The following is a 14,710-nucleotide window of genomic DNA, read 5'->3' as shown; positions in this document are numbered from 1 at the left end:
ACTTGAATCCAGACTTTCACCAGGCGAAGTAGAAGATGAGGACGTAGAGACAGGTGAAGAAGGGGAGAGGTCAACCTTGGAATCAACATGATGTTGTTCAGGTGGAGGAACTGATTGACCAGTAGTTAAGACATTAGGGACCATATAAGTTGAGAACAACCAAATAGGCAACCCAACAGTTAACCCAGGAAGGGACAACATTGCCATGTAAGGAGCACCAACATTCCCAAAAGGAGGAAAATGACTAGGATTCCTGTCAGAGGGGATTCCTGGGTTGGTGAACTCTGGAAAAGTTGCCATCAAAAACTGAAAATCGCACACGGGGATGAAAAAGAGTCAAGACACATATTCAAATGGCCAACAAACAGAATCTAACAGGGTGTGTGAGCACAGGGGATTTAATTTTTACCACATTGAAATTAAGAAACTTCACCGTTTCATATTTTAAGAGTCAAGAAACGGATAAAAGGTGACTCTATCACTTTCAGATTTGAAGCAAGCATGAAAGGACAAGCGCTTGGTGATCCTTTCAAATTTAGGGAGTCAGAAAAGATCGAATGACTGCTCAGGGATACTAGGCAAAGAGGGTGTACCAAATAACCGTGAACTGCAATATACACCTTGGTTTTAGAAATGAAAGAGAAATCAACCAAGGACTTTCCGTACGTGCAGGAAATCTCCCCGAATGCTGTGTTCGGTGTATCATGGGTATAGGGCGGCAGACTCGGCTTCCTATGGATAAAGGATGATAACCTAGTGGGGTCTCCCCATATACTCGATGGTACGTGGGAGCACAATTTCGTACTAGACCACTATTGAGTCACAAAAGGAGGAATCACCCAACCTTGAGTGGAAACAAAAGTGACTAGGTTTAACGACGCCGGAGCACGTCTCTAGCCTAGACCTCTAAATATGTTTCGTTAAATTCCAATGCTGCCTTAGTGTAAATTGAGTAGATTTTAATGTTTATCTTCAATTACGTTTCAGTTTTCAGGCCCTAACGAATGTAGTATCTCAAAATCTCCTAAATGCAAGCTATATGCCACAATATATCATTTCATTCGATGAATGCTAACTATGAGAGAGTTGAGAACTTTCACACAAACAAAATGATCATAGAACAATCAACAATATCTCTAATGTAGCTAATGGAAATTAACAAAATTTTCTTCAAAGTCACTAATCACTAATAACAACAAAAAGCTCTAATTCACATTAACTAATGAAAAGCAAAAGATATTTTTTTTATTTTTCAATGTTAAGGGCAAAGTGCACTTAAACAAACTGAAAAACTAATGAAAAGAGAGCAATCTGAGAAATGATGATAAGAGAGAAAAAACAAGCAAATTTCACTCAGTACAAGCGCAATCAGATCCCTAAATTGAATCTTTTAAAACTGAGAAAAGTCCCAAAGACACAAATGTGCCGTGTAATCTAGGCCCAAAGCGAAACAAGGCGGAATTCAAGTGAAAAAAAGGTAGGTCAATCAAACAGTGCAATGAAATGATTAACAACCACTAAACGAGTACAAGGGAGCAATCAGAAAGTCGACTGGACCAATAAAAGACCAAAAACTCCTAAGGAAGGTTCAACACACAAAGCCACTAGATGCCCTAGGGCTAAAAACTTGGAATCGATAGAAAATGGAAAAAAACCAAAGGATGAAGGTTAAAACCAGTCAAACAGGACTCCAACACACTCAAGCAGTCGAGAAAATGTAACCAAAATCAAAGACCAGGCTTAGAAGGCTTAAAATCAAACAAACTCTAGCATTCCCAGGCCTGGCGCGACTGTCAGGCTGAAACTAGCTCATTTTAAGGATTGGCGCGAGTGATACATTGACAACTAGTTCCAATTGAATATTGGCACAAGTGATACATCGACAACTAGTGCTAATTGGCATGACTGTTACACAAAAAAGAGTGCCAGTCAAGCTTGCTGTGCCAAAATGAAAAATAAGCAATCCAAAACCAGGCCAACGATAACCAGGTAAACCAAGAAGCAAAAACAACAAAAGAACCCAGCCTAAAAGGCTGACCAAGCAAGCAAAAAATCAAGAAACAACCAAAAAGGCAAGACAAGGTCCCCAGTGGAGTCGCCAAATTGTTGAGGAGGTAAATCCCCTCTACGGACAGAGGCGATCCCTACTAGCCCAGACTGGGTCTAGCAACAATCATACAATGCTACAGTGCAAGTTCCTAATTGCAAATTAATAGACCAGTGATGAAGGCCTACCTGGATTCCAACGCTAGTGCTTGTAGAAGAGGTGGTGCTCTCGTTCCTTTGCTCCGACAGATCACAATCCCCACGATCTCCACGAATGGACACCTGCACATACAAGAAACGACGCAAACACAAACATAAAATCCAACATATGCAACTATATATCAGTCAGAAAGGATATAACTCATCATCATCACAAATAAAAATAAGGGTGGAACCATAACCAATAGTCGTTCATTAACAATTCATCAAAGAAGAATACAACCAAAGTTCTGACGCTAGATTCTCCTTCGGCTGGATAGTCAGCAGCACATGTCTTGCAAAGCTTGTTGGGAATAGGGACAAGCCTCTCTCTCTTTGGTTATTGGACAAGAATCTCCTTGCTTGGATTTGGCCTTGTGGGAATTAAGAAGGCTTTTGCAACATGAAGCTTTTGGAAACTTGACAATTCTCAATCTCTGGAACTATGGAACTATGGAACTCTCCAAAAACTCAAAAACTAGCTTGCAAAGGAAATGGGCAAGCTTTTATGGAGGAAGGGGAGTTGGGGTCCCTATAATCATGGGATTGGCCATATCATCAAGGAAGCTTCCATGAGAGGTGGAAAACCACTTCCTCTCTATGGAAATCTGTAGCCAACCCACCCAACTCAAGATAGATTCAGTCCAGGAATTTGTTAGGATGAAACTTCTGCCATTTGTTTGTTAAAAAACACCACTGATTATGGTTGGCGTGGGCATGACTCTGTGACAGAGCGCCAACTGGCGCGCCCTCTTTGGAGGATTTCCCCCATTGGCACGAGGTCTGCACTATGGAAAGGCGCCAATGGAAAAAGGGCTATTTTTAGGGTATTTTAGTAGGAGATGTCTTCAGGGCAAACAAAGCTCATGTTCAGAGGAATGCAATGCAAGTGTTTGTAGGCCATGTCACTTCTCATAGGTCCCGGAATGAGTCCTCCAAGATGCAGGAGAGGGGTAGCAGGGACGGTGACAAATTGCTGTGTAACTAAGACATTCTGGGCGTGGTGGAAGAATCTCAAAGAAACCAGAAGGTATGTCTAGGCTTAAACTCAACTCTCCTATCTCTTATTCCCAAAACTGCTAAGTCTAAAGATCCCCAAGGTTTTAGACCCATTGCCCTTTGTAATGTAATATATAAAATTATTGCAACTCTTATGGCCAAAAGACTTAAGCCAATCCTTTCTAGCATTATCTCCCCTAAACAAATAGGTTTCATGGAAGGGCGTCAAATTCTGGATGGATTGGTAGCATCTCAAGAAGTAGTGCATTCCTTGAAAACCAAAAAATAAGCTGGAATGATGATCAAACTGGACCTCTCCAAGTCTTATGATTGTCTGAACTGGGCATACCTTAAATCGGTACTAGCGGCCTTCGGTTTCTGCATTAGATGGATCGAATGGGTCTTTGCCATGATCTCTACCCCGAATTTCTCCATTCTCCTGAATGGATCACCATCTAAAACCTTCAAGGCCTCTAGAGGACTGTGATAGGGGGATCCTCTGTCCCCCTTCTTGTTCATCATTGCGGCAGAGGGGTTAGGAAGATATATGAAAAAGGAATTGCGGGAAAAGAAAATCAAAGGGCTCCAGATATGGGGGAATAACCTCCCGATCACACACCAACAACTTGTGGACGATATCATGTTGTTTTGCGCAGTTTCTCTCAGAGAAGTAAAAAGAATAAAAGGGATCATAGACCTCTTCATGGAAGCTTCTGGTACTCAAATCAATAAGGAGAAATCATGTATATATTTCTTCAACACTGCAGGAAATGTCAAAACATATTTAACAAGATTATTGGGTTTCCGTTCGGGAGAATTGCCCACAAAATATCTTGGCACCCCGCTAGCCTTGAATCCTCTAAAGATGGCGAATTGGAAACAAACCATTGAGAAACTTACCAGCAGATTGGCCAATTGGTCCTTCAAAACCCTGAATATAGTAGGAAGAGTAGTACTGGTCAAAGCAGTCTTACAATCGATTCCAATCTACCAACTCTCGGCAATGGCTGCCCCCAAAGGTGCGTGCACCAAAATGGTGGAGATATTCAAAAAATTCCTCTGGGGAGGACCGAAGCAGCAAAGAAAGTGGGCATTGATATCCTGGAAGGGCCTGGTTAAGAGTAAAGATGAAGGGGGATTGGGCTTGAGAGATCCATACTCTTTGAACCAAGTAATGGGGGCTAAGCTCTGGTGGAGATGGATGATGGGAGGGGGAGACCTATGGAAAAGAATCTGGACAAAAAAATATAACATGCCAACAACCCCAGAGGAAATCTTAAGACTGGAGGAAACCCCGAAAGGCTCAACAATATGGAATCTGGCCAGTCAAAACAGAGACATAGTATCCAAGCATGCCTTCTGGGAAATTAGGAACGAAAATTCAGCCAAATTCTGGGAAGAAGCTTGGAAACAAAGGGAGAAACTGAATGATGTTCAGGCTCTAAGAGGCACATGCCAGAAGGCAAAAGAGGAAGGGTTGAACTATGTTAGATAATTCTGGAACGAAGATCGCCAAGAGGAATCGTGGAGAACCTAGAAAAATCTGGAAGAATGGGATAGGAATATTGATATGGAACAAAGAGAGTTGTATATAAAAGAAATGAAGACAAGGAAAATAGCTATTAGAACAAGTCCAAACATACTGAGATGGGGTCATTCAATAAAGGGAAACTTCACGATCAAAGAAGTATACAATCTCATCACACAACAAGAACAAGATGACATGACACCCCTATGGAAATAAATATGGAAGGGTAATTGGTGGTCGAAAGTGACTCACTTCCTAGGGTTGGTTGGTAAAGGCTGCATTATGACCTGGGATCAACTTCAAAAGTGTGGAATTCAGGATCCTCCCAGATGTTTTCTCTGTAAACAAGATCAAGAAACACAGGAACACCTCTTGAACTCTCGTCGTGTTGCCCAACAACAATGGGAAGAAATAAGGAGACTCTTTGGAAGGAAAAATAGAGATCATCAAAACATCAAAGAAATAATCAAACAATGGGGACGAGGTCAAATCATGAGCCCAGTGGTAAGAAGAGCCTGGAGTCTAGCAGTAGGCATGAATATATGGATGATATGGAAAGAAAGAAATAGGAGAATCTTTCAAAAAAAAGAGCTGTCTCTACAGCAGGTCTGGGAAAAAACCCTGAGTCATATAAGAGAAACTATTCTAGCGGAAACATGGAGTCAAGAGGATTAGAAAATGACACCTGAGGAAGAATAGATTCTGAACAAGCTTAATCTAGAACAAGGAATGGTAGCACCTCAAATGTGGAAACTCCCTAACATAGGCAGCATTAGCCCTATCCACTTTTCTCGCCCCTCGGTAGGGTTCATCAAACTGAATTTTGATGGAGCCTCCAAAGGCAAGCCAGGGCCGGCAGGGCTTGGAGGCATATTTCGGGATGACCAAGGCAAAACAAGATGGGTATACTCAGACTATGGTGGTATCATAAGTAACAATGAAGAAGGGCTTATGGCAGTCTATGAAGGACTAAGAACAGTTGTAAGAAATGGCTATAACAACCTAGAAGTAGAAGGCGACTCCCAACTGGTTACTAACATGATAAAGAAGCTCAATAATGGGACGACATGGGATAAAGTCATGAAAAGATGGAGGACAGCTAGCCTAGTCCAAGATTTGGAAACCATTATAAAGAGATTTGAATATATGATCATCAAACAAGTAAGAAGGGAAGGCAACAGAGCAATTGATTTCCTATCAAATTGGGGAAGTAATGAACAAGGAGGCAAGCTGGATAGCATATGGCTGACCCAACTAGAGGAGCCAAGATTAGAGCCCCTCAAAGTAATCCTTGCCTAAGATTGCCATGAAGACACGACCTCAAGATAACAGACACAGGTGGCCCCCGATCGAGGTGCTAAATAGGGATAGTACGAGAAGGTGGATAGTGTTAGGGAGAGGACGGCTAGGACGACCACCTACTACCCTCACCGTAGATCAAATGGTCATGGTGGCGTCCTGCATGCCTACGGGAGTTTTGAGGTAGCATAGTGGAAGGAGTGTGGGGGGAGAGGAGGTAAGAAACAGCGACGGTAGTGGGATGGGATGTGGACCAGATGGGCTAGGGTACATGAGGGTGGTAAGGTTGGGAGAAAAACTTTGTATGCAGCGAAGGGAGGAGGAGAAATGTGCAGCGCGGGCGTTGGGATCTTCAGCAGGCGAGCATGATTACAGGTATGTATCCTTTGGCTTTCCTCCTGCATTTCACTCTGACTTGATTAGTATGGTGGAGGAGGGGGGATCGATGGGAATTGCTGGGGAGGGGCGACGTATGAGAGGGTTTTCTTTTTACTCTGCCATGCATAATAAGGTGGAAGAGGGGGGTAAGCAGGGAGCTGTAGGAAAAGGGTTGTGGCTGAGCGGGTTAGGGGTTTGCTTGGTGAGGAAGAGTGGGGATCAGAGCATAGATATGTCAGGGAATTGTAGTAGTGGGGCAGGGGGTCAGCCGGAGAAAACCAAGAACCCTTCCCAGGCGGAGGGCAACATGACAGAGGGCTTGCCCACCTTCCTTTTTCCAGGGGGGGAGAGACCATTGACTCTACAGAACAACGGGGGTGGTCGGAGTGGGGCAGGAAGGCTTAGTGACAAGGAAATGTAGACTGATGGGAAGATTGTAACTCCTCGAAAGCTAACTTTTGTTGTTGATAGTTGCAAGCAAGAGGCAATAAAGGAGAAAATGGCTTGCTTGGGTATAGGCAAGGGTCGTGGAGGCAGAGGGCGATAGAGCCAGTCGGGCAGAAGTGATTCGTCAACCTCGGCGCCAGCAAGCCAGAGGCAAGGAAGGAAAGCCATGAGGACGACAGTCCAGGAAGCCATTTGAGCCTATAGAGAAGGGACATATGCAGACATTCGGCAACTAATTCAAGAGATGGAAGACAATGTAATGGAAGAGAATTCAGAACCAGAGATGGAGGAATGGGGAGATATTATCCCCAATCCAGGGCACACCAGAGGCCGAATGATGCTTTATCGGCAAGCTCTGCATGTGTACTGGGTTTTAAAGTGGTTACTAGCTAAGGCTCTGGAGCAGGTGGTAGGAGAAGTGGCAGCAATAGCCCAAGGCATGCCTAATATTAAAAAGGAAATGAAAAACTTGTAGATCATCATGATAATGCAAGACAACAAGTTGGATGAGATCCAGCAACGGCTGATGAGGTTGTCTCCAGCTCTAAATGACTCGATGGTAGCACCTGCTAATGCAGATTTTGACACAAATGACCGAAGGATTAGTCCTTTACAGTTTCTTGTCTGATTATTTTGTGGCTAGCTTTTCTTTTCAGAAGTTTGTATGTTAGTATGTAGCATGTTTAGTGTTTTTAGATGTGCAGTTCACGTAGCATGGATGGAAAGACTGATTAAATTTTGTTATTGGATGGCATATAACAAAATCAGGTGGCCAACAGACATGGTTTCCCATATGGGCAAGTTGAGGCCACCAAGACGCTGTATCTAGATCAACTTGTTTTTATAAATAGAAAAGGAAGGTACTACCCTAGTTACAAAAAAAAAAAAAAATCAACATATAAATACGTCATTTTAATAATACAACTAGTAATGTTAAATTTAAATTAAATAGATTGTAAACATGATAGGTATCAAAACACTTACCTCATCATACATCTCACATTGTTCAAATAAACAACAAAAAAAATATTAATTAACTTATAACTTTATTTTAAATTATTATTACCAGCCTAAATCCATCTTAACTCTACATCAACCAAGCTCCAAGAGGGATCAAATCTCTTGTGATGCAAAACCTCTTTGAGAGTGAAAAGAGATTTAATCCCTCTTGGTACTTGGTAGAATAGACATAAGAAGGATCTAGACTACACACACACACACATATATATATTACCACACCATTACTTTTGTATTCTTTAATGCTTTAATAAGTAGGAGTAAAAATGTAAATGTGCAATCTTAGTACTGGTTATTACCCACCAAAATTTATACAATTCTTTCTCCACTTCAAATAGCAGTTTATTAGTCTTGGATAAGTCCTTTTGCTTAATTTCACCACTTCAAATATCAATTTATTAGTCCTTTTGAGGACATTACTATAACAATTGATTTATTGACAATTTTAGTTTGACATTGATCATTGCAAATTATGATGTTTAACCTTAAAAAATAAATATTTATTTTTTAATATTATTTAAAAAACTATTTTCAATACATACCTATTTATAGTCTTTATGTGTTAGCCATTTTCAGTGACTCTCCTAAATTCCTATCAATTAGAGCTCAAAATCTAAATTCCTATCAATTAGAGCTCAAACTCAAATTCTGCAAACCCATAAAATGATTATGAATTACATTGGACACAACTATCTTATATGCAATTTTTCCGAGAGTATAACTACTAGCTTGAGTGCTAGGGAGGGACTAAACTGTCATGCAACACTTGATATAACAAAATTCATCAATATATATATATATATATATATATATATATATATATATATATATATATATATATATATATATATATATTTTATAAGTACATAATAAAATAAATATACAATTTTATGATTTATTTTCTCTTTTTGTTTATTGTAATTAAGTTTTTAAAAAATATTATAGTTTTATATACTGAGGAAAAAATGTAAGAGAGTTTTTTTTTATCAATGAATATAAAATAATGATTAGAAAAAATAAGATTTTAATAGCAAAAGGTACTAATGTAAAATAAAATTTCAACATATAAATATGTCATTTTAATAATACAACTAGTAATATTATATAAATCAGTCTAGATCTATCTTAAATCTGGATCTACCAAGCACTGAGAGGGATCAAGTGAGGAGTTAAGATATATCTAAGCTCATACTCTTGTGTTCCACGGTGGATTTCCTCAAGGCTTTAAAGATACTTCATCTCAACAAATACCACAGACAAATACCATGAGCTATGCAATACTATGAGCTTGTAAACCACAATTGGAAAACCCATCAAATGACTAACTCAAACTTGTATATAATTACTAATTATTATTTTGTTAATTATTTATTTATTTAATTTTAATTTTAATTTTGACCAAGTGAACATAACATTACATTACATAACACTTTACATAACATTTTACAACATCACTACCATACTCGGTTGTAGAAAACCTCATATAAACCAACCTAGATCCATCTTAACTCCATATCTACCAAGTGCCGAGAGGGATCAAATATCTTGATATGAAAACCTCTTTTAGAGTGAAAAGAGATTTGATCCCTCTAGGCGCTTGGGAGATCTGATGCAAGAGCATCTGGACTTAGCCTTGATGGGTCAAAAGGCAGTTTTACTGATTTAGAATCTGGACCTTATTCGGATTTAGGGAGGGATTGCATCACCGAATTCCGAAATCGCGACATAACCGGATCCGAAATGTTATAGAGACGGGTTGATAGTCTATCGGGTCTGCAAGCGATATCGCATCGCCACTTTAAAGCGCAAGGTGTCTGGCAGTTGGACTTTGTGACTTGCGATCGGGCGATCAAACCTCAGCCATTGGATCGCTGGACAAACCCGCTACAGTGGATGGTTATCGGGCATGTGGAAAGCCATAAGAGGTTTTAAGTGGTCCGGCCCCGATTCCATTGAGGAGGTGCCACGTAGCAAGGCAGAATAGAACGAAACCATATATCGGGCGGTTAAACCCCGATATATTGAACCACTCGAAACCTTGGACAACCGTCAGATCTCGCGGCTCCAGATCGATGACCATCAGCGCTCGGTGAGTTGACTTTTGTGTACTATAGGCGCGCCAATAAACAAAAGGTAAATATCAATGTTTTTAGTGGGTTTTCAATGTATTTCGATTAAAAGGGAAAACAATCAGATATAGTTAAAAAGGGTGATCCGCGGGGTGATTTGGGTTTTTTTGAGTTTCGCTTCCGCGCTGCGTCATTTGTGGTATCAGAGCAGAAGAAAGGGCTATTTGCAGTGAAAATTCCACCAAGGAGAGGCATTGGTCGAGGAAGACCTGAGCCAAATGCAATTCTACTGGAAGAAGTAAAGAGTCTATGTACAAGAATGGATTCAATTGAGACTGCTCATAGAAGAGCACCCGATGAGGGAGAGGAAATTTCTTCAGAAGAATCTCCTGCAGAGGAGGTAGTAGAGGAAGACAATGAAACTGCCAAAGTCATCAATATGTTGGCAAAAGTAGGAGGAAAACCTAAGGCAGAAATTCCGATGTATGAAGGGAGTCTGAACGCAAAAGAGCTAATGGATTGGATTAGATCCTTAGACCAATACTTTGACTATGAAGAGGTTGATGAGAGGAAGATGGTGAAGTTTGCAGTTACTAGATTGAGGGGTCATGCATCTATCTGGTGGGACGAGTTATAGACATCAAGATCGAGGAAAGGGAAGTCCAAGATCAAGCTATGGGACAAAATGGTGAGTAAAATGAAAGCCAAGTTTTTGCCTAAAGACTATCATTGACACCAGAAGTGATGATTGACGCTATGTGATTCATTTCACTAGTTTCAATCCCACTTCTTCACCCATGTGAGCATTACCCGATGCAATGAGTGCTAAGTTAACTATTAAAAAATAATAAGAAATTAGTCAGTTACGACTACCTCTCATGGAAATGGTCATACGTAAATGACTTACTTAACGCAATTGAATCCCAAAATGATATCTAATATAATGCACTGTGTAAACCCCCTAATACTTAAAATTCAAAAAGAGTGAAGGGATCTCTTCTTGAATGGTTCATGAGGCACAATACTTGCTAAGGTTTTGAAAATGGGGTAACAAGCTAAGTGGGTTTGATTGTGGGGAAAACTCCACAGTTAAGCGCACTTGAGCCAGAGGCGATCTAGGATGGGTGACCTCCTGGGAAGTCCTAGTTACCGGGTGCAAGCCCCAGAAGTGATGATTGACGTTATGTGATTCATTTCACTAGTTTCAATCCCACTTCTTCACCCCTGTGAGCATCACCCAATGCAATGAGTGCTAAGTGAACTATTCAAAAATCATGAGAAATTAATCAGTTACGACTACCTCTCATGGAAATGGTCATACATGAATGACTTACTTAAAGCAGTTGAATCCCAAAAATGATATCTAATATAATGCACTACGTAAACCCCCTAATACATTTGAATCTTTTTAAGCAATTGCAAAATTTAAGGAAAAAAGGAATGTCTGTTAAAGAATATACAAAAGAGTTGTATAGATTGAATATTAGAGCAGGGCATGTAGAGGATGACATGGAAAAGGTAGCTAGATATATCAATGGCTTAAGGTATGACATATAAGATGAAATTAGCTTGTTAAGTTTGAAAACTATTGAGTATGCCTATCAAGCAAGTTTGAAGGCAGAAGAAAATATCTTAAGGAAACAAAGTCAATGGAATAGAAGAAAAATCTTAGCAATAGGTAGAGGAACTACCAGACCAAGGGGACAATAGCATCAGCATGAAGCAGGAAGCTCAAGTAGCAGACCACCATAGAGGGGAGAATCTAATAGAGGAAGATTTGTGCCCAAAGGAAGAGGGCGAGGAAGAGATGTTCGATGTTATACATGTGGACAATGGGGACATATGTCATGGGATTGTCCTCATAATAAACCAGAAAGTCAGAGGAATGTGAATGTGGCTGAGGCAAAGCCAGAACCACCTTGACTTATGGAAAATGAAGAGCCCCCTAAAGAAGGCGAATCACTGTTATTGAGAAGGACTTTTCTTAGGGCAAAGCTGGAGATTGGAGAACCAGCATAGAGGAAGAATTTGTTTAGAACTACCTGTAAATCTAAAGGTAAGTGTTGCAAAGTAATAATTGACAGTGGAAGCACTGACAATCTTGCTTCTACAGAGATGGTGGACAAGCTCAGACTAGTGAAGACCATGCACCCTACTCCTTACAAGGTATCATGGTTACAGAAGGGACATCAGATTATTGTGACTGAACAATGCAAGGTGGAGATACAAATTGGTACGTATAAATATGTGATATTATGTGATGTAATGCCTATGGATGTACACCATGTATTTCTGGAAAGACCATGGAAATTTGATAGAAAATATATTCATGATGGAAGGAGAAACACTTATACTTTGGAGAAGGATGGAACTAAACACACATTGCTACCATTGAAGGATGATGCTGACAAAGGAACCCCTGGAAGTAGTATTATGCTGATAAGTAGAAAGGAGCTACTGCAAGAAGTAGTGAAGAATGAGGAGTTGAATTTTGCTATTGTGGGAAGACCAAAGGTAATTTTGACTTCCACAAACTTGGATTATTTTCCTGAAGAAGTTAAAATGATGTTAGATGATTTTGCTGATATTATTGTGGATGAGTTGCCAAATGCATTGCCACCGATCAGGAGTATTAGTCATCATATTGACCTAATACCAGGAGAAAGTTTTCCAAATAAAGCAGCATACAGATTAACTCCTCATGAGAACGTAGAAGTTGGAAGGGAAGTGCAGGAGATGATGGATAAGGGGCTAATCAGAGAAATTCTTAGTCCATGTGCTGTACCAATAGTACTCAGTCAAAATAAAGGAGGAGAATGGTGTATGTGCACAGATTCTAGAGCCATCAACAAGATTACAATCAAGTACATATTTCCTTTGCCATGCATGGATGATTTAATGGACTGTTCAAGTGGATCAAGATAACTTACTAAAATAGATTTGAAGAGTGGATATCATCAATAAGAATCCGAGAAGGCGATGAGTGGAAGACTGCATTTAAAACAAATAGTGGGTTTTATGAGTGGTTAGTGATGCCTTTTGGACTCACTAATGCACCTAGCACATTCATGAGATTAATGAATGAAGTCTTGAAGGAATATGCAGGAAAGTTTGTTATTGTTTATCTTGATGAATTCTAGTTTTTAGTAAAAGTAAAGAAGAACATTTAGAGCATCTTAAGTTGGTTCTAAGAACTCTACAGAAAGAGAAACTACTGATAAATCTAAAGAAATGTAGTTTCATGGAGGAAGAACTGGTTTACTTGGGATTTGTAGTTTCTAAAGAAGGCTTGAAGATGGATCCAGAGAAAGTCCAAGCAATTTGGAATTGTTCTAATCCCAAAAATATATTTGAGTTAAGAAGCTTCCATGGTCTTGCAAGTTTTTACAGAAAGTTTATCAAAAGTTTTAGTCAGATTTGTCCACCTATTCTTGAAACAATCAAGGAGATCAATCAGCCATTCAAGTGGACAGAAGTAGCAGACATAAATTTTAATTTGCTGAAGAACAAGATCACTGAGGAACCAATTTTGGCTTTACCTGATTTTGAGAAAGTCTTTCAAGTAGAAACAGATGCTAGTGGAGTTGCAGTTGGAGTAGTTCTGAGTCAGGAGAAAAGACCAATAGCATACTTTAGTGAGAAATTGAATGACACAAATAAGAAATATTCTTCTTATGATAAAGAGTTTTATGTTATTGTGCAGGCCTTAAAGAAATGGAGACATTATTTTCTTCCAAAAGAATTCATATTGTATTTAGACAATCATGCCTTACAGTTCATCAATAACCATCCGAATCTGAATCAGAAACATGCTAAGCGGGTAGAATTTCTTCAAAGCTTTACTTTTGTAATAAATCACAAGATTGGTAAGTCAAATAAAGTAGCAGATGGATTAAGCAGGGTAAGTTCTATTGTGCAAGAATTCAAAGTGGGTGTTGTAAGATTTGAGGAAATGATTGAAATGTATAAGGATGATGCAGATTTCAAAGATATATATACAATAGTTCAGAATCCAATGAGTCATAACAGAAGTTAGTGGTTGGACTATGTCATTCAAGGAGGCCTATTGTTTAAAAGCAACAAGTTGTGTATTCCCAAATGTTCCACGAGGAAAACATACTAAAGGAGAAACATAATGGAGGATTATCTGGTCACTTTGGACAAGATAAAACCTTTGCTCAGGTGAATGCTTTTTATTATTGGCCAAAAATGCAGACTGATGTTAAGAAGCTTGTTGACAAGTGCAAGATATGTCAACATGAAAAAGGAAGGAGTCAGAATACAGGATTGAGCCATTGCCAATACTAGACCGACCATGGGATGCAGTTAGCATGGATTTTGTTCTGGGATTACCAAAAACCCAGAGAGGGAATGATTCCATTTATTTTGTAGTAGATAGATTTTCTAAGATGACACATTTCATTGCTTGTAAGAAGACTAGTGATGCAACACATATAGCTAATTTATTCTTTTCAGAAATTGTAAGATTACATGGATTGCCTGTAAGTATTGTGTCTGATAGGGATGCAAAGTTTGTAGGGCATTTGTGGAGAACTCTTTGGAAGAAACTGGGAGCTAACCTCATTTTTAGTTCAGCATACCGTCCTCAAACAGATGGACAAACCGAAGTAGTAAATAGGAGCTTGGGGAATATATTGAGGAGTTTAATGTGTCAAAATCCTAAGCAGTGGGATTTAGCACTAGCTCAAGCTGAGTTTGATTATAATGA

Source organism: Pinus tabuliformis, chromosome 9 (genome assembly GCF_031772625.1).
Source record: "Pinus tabuliformis cultivar Carrire ecotype Pingquan chromosome 9, CPIR1, whole genome shotgun sequence".
Classification (NCBI taxonomy): Eukaryota; Viridiplantae; Streptophyta; class Pinopsida; order Pinales; family Pinaceae; genus Pinus; species Pinus tabuliformis.
Note: the sequence above shows the minus strand (reverse complement) of the source record.